This window comes from Larus michahellis, chromosome 14 (assembly GCF_964199755.1).
Source record: "Larus michahellis chromosome 14, bLarMic1.1, whole genome shotgun sequence".
Taxonomy (NCBI): Eukaryota; Metazoa; Chordata; class Aves; order Charadriiformes; family Laridae; genus Larus; species Larus michahellis.
In genome coordinates this window covers 13,320,022-13,334,072 of record NC_133909.1, presented here as the reverse complement: position 1 = coordinate 13,334,072, position 14,051 = coordinate 13,320,022, and positions in this window count along the sequence as shown.

Here is a 14,051-nt window from a genome sequence, read left to right as displayed (position 1 = left end):
GGTGCGCTTCTCGTTCCAGGTCCTGCCTGTTCCTAGGGAGGGTGTTTCTGAGGAATCACAGCCTCATCTCTTCACCACTTTTTTGCCTCAGAAGCGTTATGTCAAGTTGAACACCATTTGTGATGTTGCTCTGACTTTGAAAACCATTCTCTTCAGGGGTTTTTTGAAAGCTTTTTTTTTTTTCTTGCATCTGATTTCCTGAGACGCAGTCAGGGAGTAAAGTTAACAACATCGAGAATTTGTCTTAACAGATGGTGTTTGGTTTGGTTTTTAAGCCCAATATTACCAGCGTAATTGCATCAAGGTTCACCTAGGCTTCTAGTTAAGCTCTTGTCAACTGAAGCTCTCATTAGCACTGGGTTCGTCATGGTGGACATTTCAGCAGCATCCCACAGACCCCAATAACCTCCCGGCACGGTGGCTGGCAGCGGTGGGGCGAGCTGACAGAGGGGCAGGGAAGAAGTGTGTCCCAGGATTTATGTGAGCAAGTGGAAGTTTCTTCACTTTCACAAAGCTCTTGATGTACCAGAACACCTCGTTGCATGTGCTGCTGAATGTAGGTTGGGTTTTCGAGCCTCTTCCTTCCTGTTAAAGTAACTCGGTGATTGCACAATAACTGACATAAGGGAAGGAAAACAGAAGCTTTGCCAAAAGAGCTTCTTCCCTGGCTGCCGTGCAGGTTCCGGAGCCGACCTTAGGAATCCCGTTCCTGCCAGGGAGCTGCCCCGAAGGGCAAAGAGCTGGAGGAGCAGCTGCCGAGCGAGCAGAGTCCTTTGGGGAAGGCAGCTGGAAACGGGACAGGAGGCTGTCCTGGGGCAGACCCTGCCGGTTGCTTTTTCTCAATTTAAAATAAAAAAAAAAAGGTGCTGCTATTTCTGGCCAGCCCACCTAATGCACTGCTGGGCTTTGTTTTCCACACAACAAGATGAAATGTTTTCACTGTATGTGAAATGTGAATTATTAGATTAAATTAATAGAAGGGTCCAGATAGACCGAGTCCCACAAGGTTCTGCGATATTGTTTTATTTATGCCTAATTTTAGATAGTATTGGATTTCTTTTCTCTGCTTTCTTCTCTTGGGTTCTTACGCACGTTTAAAAATGGAGGGTGAGACATTCAGTAGGCTGGAAGATCAGGAATCCCAATATCCAACAGAAAGGAGATGTGCGCCGGGATGGGAGACGTGGTCCCTGCCTGTGCCTGCAGCCGAGCTCCGGCCCCTGCGTCGCTCCACGCAGGCCGCCCAGAATTTGATTAATTGTTGAGCACTGGATCTGACAAACCCGGGTTTGGGGTAGGCTGCTGCGAGGAGAGGTCTGCTTGCGTGCTTGCGACTCCGTACGAAGGTTAATATTTAAAGCCTGTGTCCTCCCAGCCGCCAGCTGTGGGCAGCAAGGGGTGCCTTTGCTGTCCCTCAGGCGAGGGGGGCAGTCGGGCGCCGGAGAATAAGGTAGGAACGTGTTTGTCAGCAGATGCAGTGAGTGAATAAATCTCATTTCTCTGCCTGGATGGATTGAAACCTGGTGACCCAGTAAGGTGACGCTGATCGGTGCAGACTGGTTTTTACTAATTTAAGACTTAGCGAGCTGGAGGAAGCACAAGACCTTATGCATCTAGCAAAGTAAATTTTCCTGGCTCACTATTCCAATATTTACTATAGCGGATTGTGCCTGTACAGAAGATGCTGAGTCCCTGCCCAGGCTTCTTCCCACTGATGGGCAGTGATGGGGAGAGCCAAATTCTGTGCCTGGTTCCCACTTCTCCTGTCCAGCACCAGGATAAACCTTGGATGGCTTTTAGCCACGTCACAGGCTTTGTCCTGTCTTCTCTCTGTTACGTGTCCTGGAAGACAGTCAACTTCTCCTACGTAGAAGCAAGCCACCCCTTTATCAGATACAAAAGGGAAGCAGTAGGGGAGAAAAAAAAAAAAGGCACATTAACACTCCCCCAGACGGCCTTTTGCGCTGATTGAGAGAGCGAGCGACTGTTTCCATGTCGAGCGTATACCATGCAAACGATGTTTGTGGGTTGCCACCGGCCATGAATAATTGACCTGCAGCAGCCGCCCCATCGGGCTGTTATGGCAGGAAGCACGTCACAATTAGCAGCTGCGATCACCAGCCCCGGGGTGAGGTTCGACGCCGAGTGCTCTGCGTACCCACAGCCTTTGCCTGGGAGTTGGTCTTTGTTTTCAGCTTTTATAGAAAGAAAAGGCCATGTCTATAAATGGTACGGATCTTTATGTGGTTGCCTTGGCGCAATATTTTGCACTTTTTCCGTGAGAGGTGCATCCTCTTATATTAATCCAAAGTCGAATTGATGACCGTTTCCTGCTGTAGTCTCCATTTTCCCCGAAGAAAAAAAGGAAGCAAACAAAAAAACTTCGGTGAAACCAGCGTTTTCAAAGAGTTATTAGCATGAGGATTTGCACGGGAGCAAGTTGAGCAAGCCTTCAGCAGCAGCAGCCTTCTTACATCATGTCTGGCATTTGCTAAAAAATTGTCTAGAATTAAGGGGAAAACTTCCTCTTCTATTCATGCAGAGGACCCAGGCAGAGTCTCCTCCCCCCTCTCTCCCATCCCCACTCACAACACTTTGGGAGAAGAGGGGATTTGCTGCAGCCTGGGCTCAGGCTGGCTGCGGGCGCTGGGTGCAGAGCGATGCTACCAACCCCTCAGTTCCTGCTTGACGTAAACCTGTGATGCCCTTTATAAAACCACAACCAAACCAACCTCAGAATTTCTCCTTGTGTCATCTGCTGAGCTCCACAAGCCCGGCTGCTGCCCGGGAAGGGGACGCCAGCCTGACGTGACTCCTCCAGCTCCTCAGCCAAAGCCACACCAGGTCTCCTTCCTCCTCTGCTCCCGATGGCTGTCCCTGCTGATGGCATTGCGTCTCTGCTCACAGCAGGAGAGCTTTCTGCTGCTCCTTCTCTCACCTCTGCAATACTCAGGGAGAGATACTACTAAATACTTTTTTCCGTCATGTAGCAAATCATGGAATGGTTTGGGTTGGAGGGGACCTCAAGGATCACCCAGTGCCACCCCCTGCCCTGGGCAGGGACACCTCCCACCAGACCAGGTTGCTCCAAGCCCTCCTCTTGTTCCCAGGAAATACTGCCTTTCATTGCAGTGGTAATAAAGCAGCACACAATCGTCTCTGCGATCTTTTGTCTGGGGATGCCACTGGGGTGAGGGAACATTTTCACATGTACAAACGTCAGCAGCAAGTCACCGCGGCTGTTTCCTTGTCATGCCAAAGCACCGGCTAACGCCGTTGCAAGACTTCTTCCTTTAGAAAGGCAACCCCAATTGCCTGAACTGGTAGGAGAGACACATGGAGAGTATTTAGACATTTAATATTCAAATTAATTGCCAAAAGACCTTCTCTGTAAGAGGCTAGCAAGGTAAAGTGGTTTTGTTTTTCCCTCTTTGCAGAAGCAGGGATCGAATATGAAAGCATCTGGACGCCAGCCAGCCGTTTCGCTGGAGCCAGGCTTCCCACTCGATGTCTCCATACCCCATCTCATTTGCTCACAGCAAGACAAATGTCTGTGACGGTGCCAAAGTCAGGAGGGCAGAGGAGGAAAACAGTCGGGCACCTTTGCTTGCTGCGGCGGTGGCCCTGGGAGGGGGAGGTCGGTGGTTCCCTGGGGGGCAGGCGGGAGCCTGCTGGCCCTTGGGTGAGAGTCACTGCCCACATCTAGGGAAGGTTTCTCGGAGCTAGCACCTTCAAGAGCCATCTGCGATCAGTAGGGAGAAAAAAGCACCTCCAGAGAGCAATTCTCCACCTGAAACAGTGTCCCGGGCAGGTCGGGTGAGTCACTCCCCAGCCATCACCAGCCCGGACTCTGTCTCTGCACTTCCAGAGACCTCCAGGGAAATAACCACCTCCGCCCCACCACCTTTGTGCTCTCTTTCCCCGATAAAGAAAGGCAGGACAGTGTGAGCGTGTTAGCGTAGAGCACTCTTGAGACCCTTGGGGGAAAGATCTGTAGCTTCTTGCTGAGGGTTATTTTCAATGCAGGGTCCTCCAGGACCCCTTTGTGGCAGGATTTCCCTGGTCCCATCTCCACGTTCCCTTTCGTAACAGCTACAAGTCATTGCAAACCGATGGCTCCAGATCCTGGCAATGGGGTAGGAAATAACCCTGCAAGTTTTACAGTTCCTTAGAAGTAAAAGAATAACTAAATCCTCATTTAAATTACCACTTCTATAGCTGGAGCTCTTTGGATCACACATTTCTTTGGCATGGGTTGATTTTTTCTTCCATCTTCTGGTCAGACAGGATTTCTGTGTGTGCAGCACGAATGTCACCCGTCTTTATGTCTCACCCGGCGCGGGTAAATGGCCTGGGAAGAGCTCCTAAATGAGACGCTTATGAAAAATAGGCCAGAGTTGAACATATTAGTAAAGGAAACAGCAGCTCTGCAGTGCACAGCCGGTTTGTTTGACTGAAATGGCAAGATTATTCCCTGCAGACAATTCTGTTGGAGCCCCGTAACACTTTGAAGCAAAGGTGCGGCATGACACCGCGTATGCGCCCTGAAAAGTGTCGGAAACATCTGAGCTGTTTCTCTTTGCTTCAGCCCAAATCATCACGGAGGAGCCATGAGGCTCCGTGATCCGCCATGATCTGAGCCCAGGCCTGGATTCCAGGAACATCTGAGCACTAAATATAGCAGCCATGCTCGCTCTGCGGCTGCGGGTGCAGCAGATAATGTCCTGCTCCGGGACAAGGCTACGGGAGGAATCACATCGCCCGAAGGAGAGGTGTGAAATGCAATCCCTAGCACCACATCAGCAACGCTTCCTGGGAATCCCGGCATCCTTGTCCTTTCGTTGTTTTATGTCTCTTTGAAGTGCTTGAGACAATAATGAAATTATCAGGGGGAAAAATAGAACATTAATATATGTATTTTGGAACCATGGGCTAAACTCTTCCTCTGTCTGAACACAGCATCTTCCAGCAAGCCTCACGAACGTTTGTAAAAGCTTCTGAACACAAAAAGCATCACATGAGTGTAAAACATGAGAGCTTTTGTTTGTTTGCTTGTTTCATAAAAACCCCGAAGAACTATTAGGTGCGTTGGGGAAATGCTGCTTCTGGCAGGGGAATAGAGAGGACGCACCTGTACAAACCAGTAGGCCCAGGAATACCTCCTGCTGGAATGCTTCACAGAAAAACGTCTCCTGGTCGCACGCATGGAGGCAGACAGTCCCCTGAAGGGTCCAAGAAACCCAGACACCCCCCCAATGGGGGTCTGCCCCAGGCCACCCGACCAGGACGACGGAGCGGATGAGGCCCTCTATAGACAGACAGAAGCAGCCTCACCTTTGCAAGCCCTGGACCTCGTGGGGGACTTCCACCACCCCGATGTCTGCTGGAGGGACAACACAGCAGGGCACAAGCAATCCAGGGGGTTCCTGGAATGTGTCGATGATAACTTCCTTCTCCAGGTGGTGGAGGAGCCAATGAGGAGAGGTGCCATGCTGGACCTTGTTCTCATCAACAAGGAGGGGCTGGTGGGGAACGTGAAGCTCAAGGGCAGCCTTGGCTTGCAGTGACCATGAGAGGGTGGAGTTCAAGATCCTTTGGGTGGTGAGGAGGGCACACAGCAAGCTGGACTTCAGGAGAGGAGACTTTGGCCTCTTTGGCAGGGTAACATGGGATAAAGCCCTGGAGGGAAGAGGGGCCCAAGAAACCTGGTTGATATTCAAGGGATCACCTCCTCCAAGCTCAGGAGCGATGCATCCCAACAAAGAGGAGTTCAGGCAAAAACGCTAGGAGACCAGCATGGATGAACAAGGAGCTCCTGGAAACACTCAAAGGGAAAAAGGAGGCTATAGAGGGTGGAAGCAAGGACAGGTAGCCCGGGAGGAATACAGAGAACCCCAAGCCAGGCTTGCTGGTGAAGCGTGGTGGAAGGCCAGCAGGGATACGCCGTGTGGTTTGCTTTATGCAATTTGTAGAGGACTGCTGAATTTCCAGCCCATTAAGTTCTAGATCCTTTGGAAAAGGCAGGGACACGGGTATCAACTCACTGTGCTGCTTAGGCACCCGTTCCTGTGCCGAGTTTCCCAAGCAGATAAAATGAAGGAGGGGAATTCCTAAGAAATCCAGGCTGCCCTGTCGCTGGCAAGTGAACCTTTCTGTTGTAGGGGGGAAAAAAGTGTACTTGATTGTTTTTCCATCCTGAAAATTGTCATTACATGTGAATGACTGGATACAAGATACTATTGTGCTGTGAACTGAAGGCAAAGAGCGTGAAAAGAAAGTAGGGGAAAGAGAGCCAGGCCCCGAGCGACTTCATGCCATGTTCAGGGTGTGAGTTTCCCCTCTGGTCACAGCAGGATTCTCTGATGCTTTAACCATAAATAAGACATAAATACGTACTTTGGTCCTTTCCTCACAAAATGGCTGTGTCCATTGAAGCCGCGGTGTACTAGACTTTCCTAAAGACATCATGCTTAAAAAATCAGATTCGTATAGTGGCGGGGTGACAGCGCAGGCTCAGCTGGGAGGCTATGAGGGCATGGAGAATAGCAACCCCGCAGTGAGACATTTCGGTGAGAAATAAAGCTTTAAAAAGCTGAAAAGCTTTAAAAAGCTCCTCTTCTCCATCCTTTGGCTGATGTCCCTCTGCTTGCCGGTGAGTCACCTGCATCTCGGCAGGGTCGGGTCCTTGCGTGTGGGGTGGTGGTGGCCCATGCTGTGTCCAGCTCTGGAGCCCTCAGCACAAGAAGGACGTGGACCTGTTGGAGCGGGGCCAGAGGAGGCCACAGAGATGCCGGGAGGGCTGGAGCCCCTCTGCTGTGGGGACAGGCTGAGAGAGCTGGGGGGGTTCAGCCTGGAGAAGAGAAGGCTCCGGGGAGACCTTCCAGCCCCTTCCAGTCCCTGAAGGGGCTCCAGGAAAGCTGGGGAGGGGCTGTTGGCAAGGGCATGGAGCCATAGGACGAGGGACAACGGTTTAAACTGGAGCAGGGCAGGTTTAGATCAGACATTAGGAGGAAGCTCTTTCCACTGAGGGTGGTGAGACACTGGCCCAGGTTGCCCAGAGAGGGGGTGGAGGCCCCATCCCTGGAGACATTCAAGGATGGATGAGGCTCTGAGCAACCTGATCGAGTTGCAGATGTCCCTGCTGACTGCAGGGGGTTGGACTAGATGGCCTTGAGAGGTCCCTTCCAGCCCAACCCGTTCTGTTATTCCATGATCCCATGGCTGATGTCCCTCTGCTCGCCGGTGGGACACCTGCATCTCGGCAGGGTCGGGTCCTTGCGTGCAGGGCGGTGGTGGCCCACGCTGGCTCTCTGGGCTCTTGCAGGTCGTTTTCACGTCCCAGGCAGCGTGTCACGGGTTCGGGGGGGTGGACAGCGGGTGGGGACGGACCCCCCCGGGCTGCGCGGGGGCTGCGGCGCCCACGGCTGGGAAACTGCCACCGCACCGTGTTCCCACTGCTGGATCTGGGACGGAGCGTCGCGGCTGATAATGACCCGCAGGGGGTGCGCGGAAGAGGGGACGGCTTAATTCGGCTTAATGAGGGTGCGCCGTCCCGCGTGGCGGCGGTGCCGCGGGGGGCCGGCAGGGGGCGCCCACGGGCCGCGCAGCGCGGGCAGGGCCGCGGGGGGGCGGGGGGGGCCAGACCCGCCGGGGGCGCCCCAGGGGTCGGGGGATGGTTTGGGTGGGAAGGGATCTTAAAGGCCACCCAGTGCCACCCCCTGCCCTGGGCAGGGACACCTCCCACCAGCCCAGGTTGCTTCAAGCCCCGTCCAACCTGGCCTTGAACCCCTCCAGGGATGGGGCAGCCACAGCTTCTCTGGGCAACCTGGGCCAGGGGCTCACCCCCCTCACAGCCAAGAATTTCTTCCTGAGATCTCGTCTCAATCTCCCCTCTTTCAGTTTAAAACCCTTCCCCCTCATCCCATGGCTCCCCTCCCTGATCCAGAGTCCCTCCCCAGCTCTCCTGGAGCCGCTTTCGGGACTGGAAGGGGCTGGAAGGTCTCCCCGGAGCCTTCTCTTCTCCAGGCTGAACCCCCCCAGCTCTCTCAGCCTGTCCCCACAGCAGAGGGGCTCCAGCCCTTTGATCAGCTTCGTGGCCTCCTCTGGCCCCGCTCCAGCAGGTCCGTGTCCTTCTGCTGTTGGTGCCCCAGCGCTGGAGGCAGCACTGCAGGGGGGTCTCCCCAGAGCGGAGCAGAGGGGCAGAATCCCCCCCTCGCCCCCCTGCCCACGCTGCTGGGGATGCAGCCCAGGCTGCGGGGGGGCTTTCTGGACTGCCAGCGCACGTTCCCGGCTCACACTGCGCTTCTCATCAACCAACACCCCCAGTCCTCGGGGCTGCTCTCAATCCATTCCCCACCCAGCCTGGATTTGTGCTTGGGATTGCCCCGACCCACGTGCAGGACCTTGCACTTGGCCCCGTGGCTGTGCTGGGGCTTGGCGGGGGCCGAGGTGGGGGGCAGCGGGCACCTTTCCTCGCATGCTGCTCCAGTTTGATGGCTGTTCTGCACCACTGACCTCTAAATTGTTGCTTCTCAGGTCCGGCCAGGTGAGAGCCCGGAGCCCATCCTGCAATGGTCAGTGGAGAGGAGTGGAGGAAGCTGAGGAACGTGGGAAGGAACAATTTGCCTAACGCAGGCTGTTGGTCAGCCCCTGACTCATGAAATCCGGCAGATTTTTGGTCTCCGTCACTGCCGGAGGCTGCAGGGCGTGATGCAGGGCTCGGACACCTGGAGGAATCGCACTGACGTCCCCTGGCCCTCTGCCCAGTTTGCACAAGCTGCAGGCCGCCATAGGCTTGGACATTATAGGAGATGTAGGGTAGGGAGGCTGGGCAGTCACCCAAGCTGGCACCAACCTTGCCTTTCCCCCCCTTGTGCAGCGCTGCACCCGCCGCAGAGCCCTCCTGCTGCTCCCCCCTCCGCGGGCATCGCTGCCCCCGCTGCTGCACCCCGGCAGGGCTGGTTCTGGTGGCACAGGAGAGCTGGAGGAGCCCATGCGGCACGCGTGCCAGCACCACCAGCCCGCTGCTTCCCAGTAAAGTCACCCACTGCCCCGCAGAAACCAGTGCTTGCAACTTAGCAGCACATCTTCAAAGCTGTGTCATCACCCCATTCCCAAGGCTCCTGGAGACAAGGGTGTCCAGGAGCAGCGTGGTATCATCAAAATGCTCCGGGCAGGTTTGTGGCCACCCTTCTCGCCTGGCTGGGCGCGGGGACGTCCCGTGGTGGGGACCCGCTGGCACCATCCCTGCCTGCATGAGCTGGGACTGGGAACCGGCACCTCGCGCTCTGGGCCGAATTACAACATCAGTGGTGTGCACCAGTCAGCCCCATGTTATAACTTCCTCGCAGGATGGATTTCACAACCCCCACGTTAGTTTGTGTCCCAGCTGTTGCTGTAGATACTGTAGCTTCTGCCTCTGCGTGTTTTCTTGTTTTTCTCCTCTTTCTACAGTCTTACAGATGCAAAAACTGAAAGAGCACATAAGTTCAGTGTTTGCAAAGGAAACTGTGGTCTGAGACTTGCAAAGAAATGTCAGTGGTAGAGAGTTATACTTGTGGTTAGTAACTGTTTATTTGTTTTGCTAAGTAGAAGCAGGTGCTGCAGAAGAGTCGGGGTATTTGGGGAAAGAGGCAGAAGGGTTGCGTTGCTCACACGGGTTGAAAACCTTCTGGCCGATGTTAACCGTATTAAGTGCAGGAAGCAGAATGCAGTGGAGAGAGAGCGTGATTTTGCTTTAGTCTTTCAACATTGAGATTAAAATCTTTTAAATTCCTTACTTCATTTTCATTTCACGTGTTACTTCTTGAGGACCTTACTATCAAGGAATGCACGAAGGCGATAGTGAAACGGTGGCAGGAACCCAAACGTGTTCACCAAAACCCCTACAAGCGCTCAAGGAGAGCCTCAAGTGGTTATTAAAATGCCTTGATGTGCTGCAGGATTAAAGAATTTAAACAGATTATATAGTATATGCAGAAAAGCTCATGTATTTAAAGGGTTACTCTCTGTCTTTTACTATGGACTATTTTAAAATTTACTGTCTGACAAGGAACTACCAGCGCGTTAAAAATTCTTCGCTGAAAAGCTAATGTTTGTATCGTCTCTTGGCTGACGCCGGTTGCTAACGTGATGCTACACTATTTGGTCTGCGCTGATGCTGATGCCACGTGCATCCAGGAATGTTTGTCCCCGTCACCCTTCAACACTTTGTGTCTAAATGGGGTCTGGGGTGCGCTGCGTCCCACACAGCTGCGGGCCACTCGTGCCATTTAATTCTTTCTATTTCATACGACTGATAGTGAAACAGCAGGAATGGGAGTCCCCCTGTAGAAGAAAAAGGGTGTTTGCAGGTGAGAGGAGCAGCTGGGGCGGGGGGCTGGCCCTGAGGGGCAGACCCACTCTGTCCCCAAAGGGGGTCTCCAGGCACCGGGGTCCGTCACAGCCTGGGCTGCAAGGAGAGGAGCTGGAGCCTGGTTGCAGCTGGGACTTCGCGCAAAGATCGAGAAAAGACAGCTTGAACTTTAATCCAGGTTATTGACAGAGTTTCTCCTCTTTTTTTTTTTTCTTTTTTTTTTTAAAATCAAGTTCACAGATTTAATTGGGGCTTTGTGCGAGAGGTTTAATTTCCTGTGTCAGGATGTTATTTTTAATTACTGTGACCAGGATTTCGTCAGGCTTCCGTTTTTCTTTACATCACCCAGGTAGGACGCTTCCTCCTCGCTGCTGGTAACTGGACCCCCTCCTACCAGGGCCCCACATCAGGCTGTCGGGGGAGAGTTCCCACTGCGCACAATTTTCGGGATTAATTTTTGCTCTCTGCTTCACAAGTCTACTTTTCTGTTCCCTTCCTGCTCTTACACACTGCGAGCAATTAAATTCTCTAAAGTGTGTGAATTATCTGCTATTAAAAGTACACACCGGAGTGCATCTATATATTTAAAAATTGCTCTTTTGAAATAGAATCCCTTGTACATTCTGCTATTTATTGCTGTTGATTCCTTGCTTATTAAAATTGAATTTAACATAAATATATAGTTTATGCCTAGTTACCACTTTACACGCTGTTAGCTGACCAGTTTGGTCCCTTTTGCTGCTCTGAAGGTGCTTTTTTCCCAAGGAGAAATCCAACACGTAGGTCAGGCTGCAAGACGGGTGTCGAGTCCTTGTAGACGAACTCTGAGGATGAAATTCTTGTCTCATTCAAAGCTGGGCAAAAGAGGTCGAATAAAAATCTTTGAGATGTGTAAGATGCCGGCGTAGATCTGGCAAGGATAGGGGCAGTCTCAGGGAAAACATTTTATGAACTAAAGCTTGAATGTGGTTTTGTATTGAAGTACTTGGGTGATCCATTTTTGGTCCATCTGCTGTCGAGGGAGGGGGTTTCCACCTACTCGTTCCTGAGCTCCCTTGATTGTGATATTGGAAAAAGCTGTGGGGGGCTCGGGGTCCTCACGGGAGGCAGGAGGAGAACAGCCAGCAAAAGGGGGAAGAGACAGAAAAACTGGTTTTATGCCTGCAGACTCCTTTCCAGGTACAGTTTATTTGATGTATTTTACTTCTGGTGAGCGCGGGGAGTTGCACGAGTTACTGACGGCGGGGAAAGCCTCGCGAGGCCGCGGGGGTTCGGGGCAGGCGAGGGTGGACGCGGGTGTCGCTGAGGCTGCGGTTCGGGGTTTTCAAGCGAGGGCAGGGATGAAACCCCTCTCTGGGTTCTGTGCAGCCCAGGTTTGAGCAGAAAAAGGCCGTGTTTGGCGAACAGCGAGGGGATGACTGCCGCGGCGGGGAGGACTGAAACGCGGCTCTGCACCCTGAGCGCAGCGGGAATCGCTTCAGGCTTTTCTGACGGTGTCTGGAGCGGGACCCGGCTTCGCTCTGGCTTTCCCCGGTAGCGCCAAAGTGCCCGGTGTCCTGTGCCTGGTGGGACGGGTTGGCAGGAGCCCACCCCAGTGTCATGGCAGGCCTGCAGCCCCCGATAGCGCCCAGGGGTGCCCCACAGCGGGGCGCGGGGGGAGCCTGCGCATGGCTGATGCTGATAAGCCCTTGTTGCCACAGCCCGGGGTGTGCAAGGGGGAAGATACAGGCGCAATAGGGTGTTTGGTGGCTCTTATTTGGTACGCTCGGAGCACGCACCTGGGGGCTGCTGCAGGAGGAGGGGAAGGGAGTGATTTCCAGGCGGACAGGGAGCCCTGCGGTGCGTGGGAAGGAGCTGGCTTCTCCAGGGGTTCAGCTCCAAACAGGGCATGGGCTGTTTTCCAATTTTCCATGCGTGTTTTCCAATTTCAAGTTTCCCGGTGCGCACATTGCAATATTCGGCAAAGGCTGGCTCGTCCCCCAGCGCTGCTTTCGGAGGAGCAGCAGGGGCGCATCCTCTCCTGCATCCGCAGGGATGCGTCCCGTCCCACGGCGAGGCCGGCTGCTGGTGCCGGGATGCAGAGGGCACCCTGCCCCGCTCCTCCCTCCTCTCTGTGCAGCCCAGAACCCGCTTTCACCCCCGGTACCAGTTCTCTAGGAGAATGCAATGTGGGAATGTCAAGGTGTAGCGATCTCTGTGCCAGGTCCTGCCCGCGGATGCTGCGTGTTGGGTAGAAGTGGCCATGCGTGTCGAGGTGGCCTCAGGTCACCGCTGTGCTCTGGCTGCCAGGGCTGGCTCCGGCTGGGGACATGTAGCCTCTGCGTGGCCACTGCCGGCAGAGAGAAGCAGGGATGGAGACCTGCAAGGGGAAGGGTTTGGGTGACTCTGGTCAAGTGCTGTGCCTGGGAGCGCATAAAAGGCTTCAGCAGCAGGTTTGGCCGAGTGGCGGTGTCAGAATCGGACCATGTCACGTTTCTACCTGTTCTTCGGGCAATCTGTGCGTCCGTCACTGCGATATTTGGTCTTTCATTTACAGTCAGTTTATACCCACTGTAGGAAACCATCGCTACCGTCGCACACGGTGTTGAGGTGGAGCCGGGGCCACGTGTACAGGCTGCCGAGGTGGGGGTTAGGGCACGGCGAGGGGAGATGGCTCTGCTCGCTCAGAGCCCAGGGCCAGGGGCGGGAGGGTGCTCAGCGGGGGTTGGGAGGGTGCTCGGCAGGGATTGGGAGGGTGCTCGGCAGGGATTGGGTTAGGAGGATGCTCGGCTGAGGCAGGAGCATCACCCTGTTACTGTACGTGGGCAGGAGTGGGAATGGAAGGCCCCCCCGGCAACGCTGGTGCTGGCTGCCCGGTGCCTCCCGTGCCTGTCTCCTGCCGTCCCCAAACCCCAGGTATCACTTCACAAATGGCCTTTGCTCCTCACTGTTGATTCTGGGTCTTCGTCTCATTTTGCAACATTTAAAACAAAACAAAACAAAAAAAGCAGCCACATCAACAGCAAAATGCAAAAGCCTTGATGTGCTTGAAGTGCTTAAAATGCCTAACTTTGATAATTTCCCGTGGCACAAGCTGGTGGAGGTTAAAGCGAATTAGCGGAGCAGCGAGGCAGGAGGGTGGGTACCAGCGGCGCTGAAGCAGGAGCACAGGGTGATGCTCAGCGCCCTGGTTCGCCGTCCCCCGACATGGTCTTGTTGCTGCTCAGGCTTTTTGGGGCTGGTTCGGGCCGTTCCTCTGCCAGGCTGACTGCGGCAAGCAGCCGGCGGCGGATAAAGTAGAAAAAGACGTTCACGACATTAATGAAAGCTTTGACAAAAAGGAAGCAAGGGAAACTATTGTCTCCTCGGCCTTATTCTCATAACGTCTGTGTGTAATAAGTCTTTTGGTTATGCTTGTGGCTTCTGTGACAAAGCAGTGATTTAGGGGGCTGTCTTTACAGAGGCAGAGCTGCTCACATGGGCCAAAGTGCTGGTGAGTAATATTTTACCACAAATTGTTGTAACTGGAGCTTGACAACTGCAGTAGGAAGGAGGGTGAGGGATTGTATTTGATTTATTAGATGACTTACTGCAATTTGCAAGAGTGAGCTTTATGCTAGCGCAGCCACGGCTTTGCAAATCCTGCAAGTAAAAGTGGATGGGAGTGAAACCGGGGAGGGGAAAACTCCCGTGTTTTACTGCCAGGATCCCCAGAGGT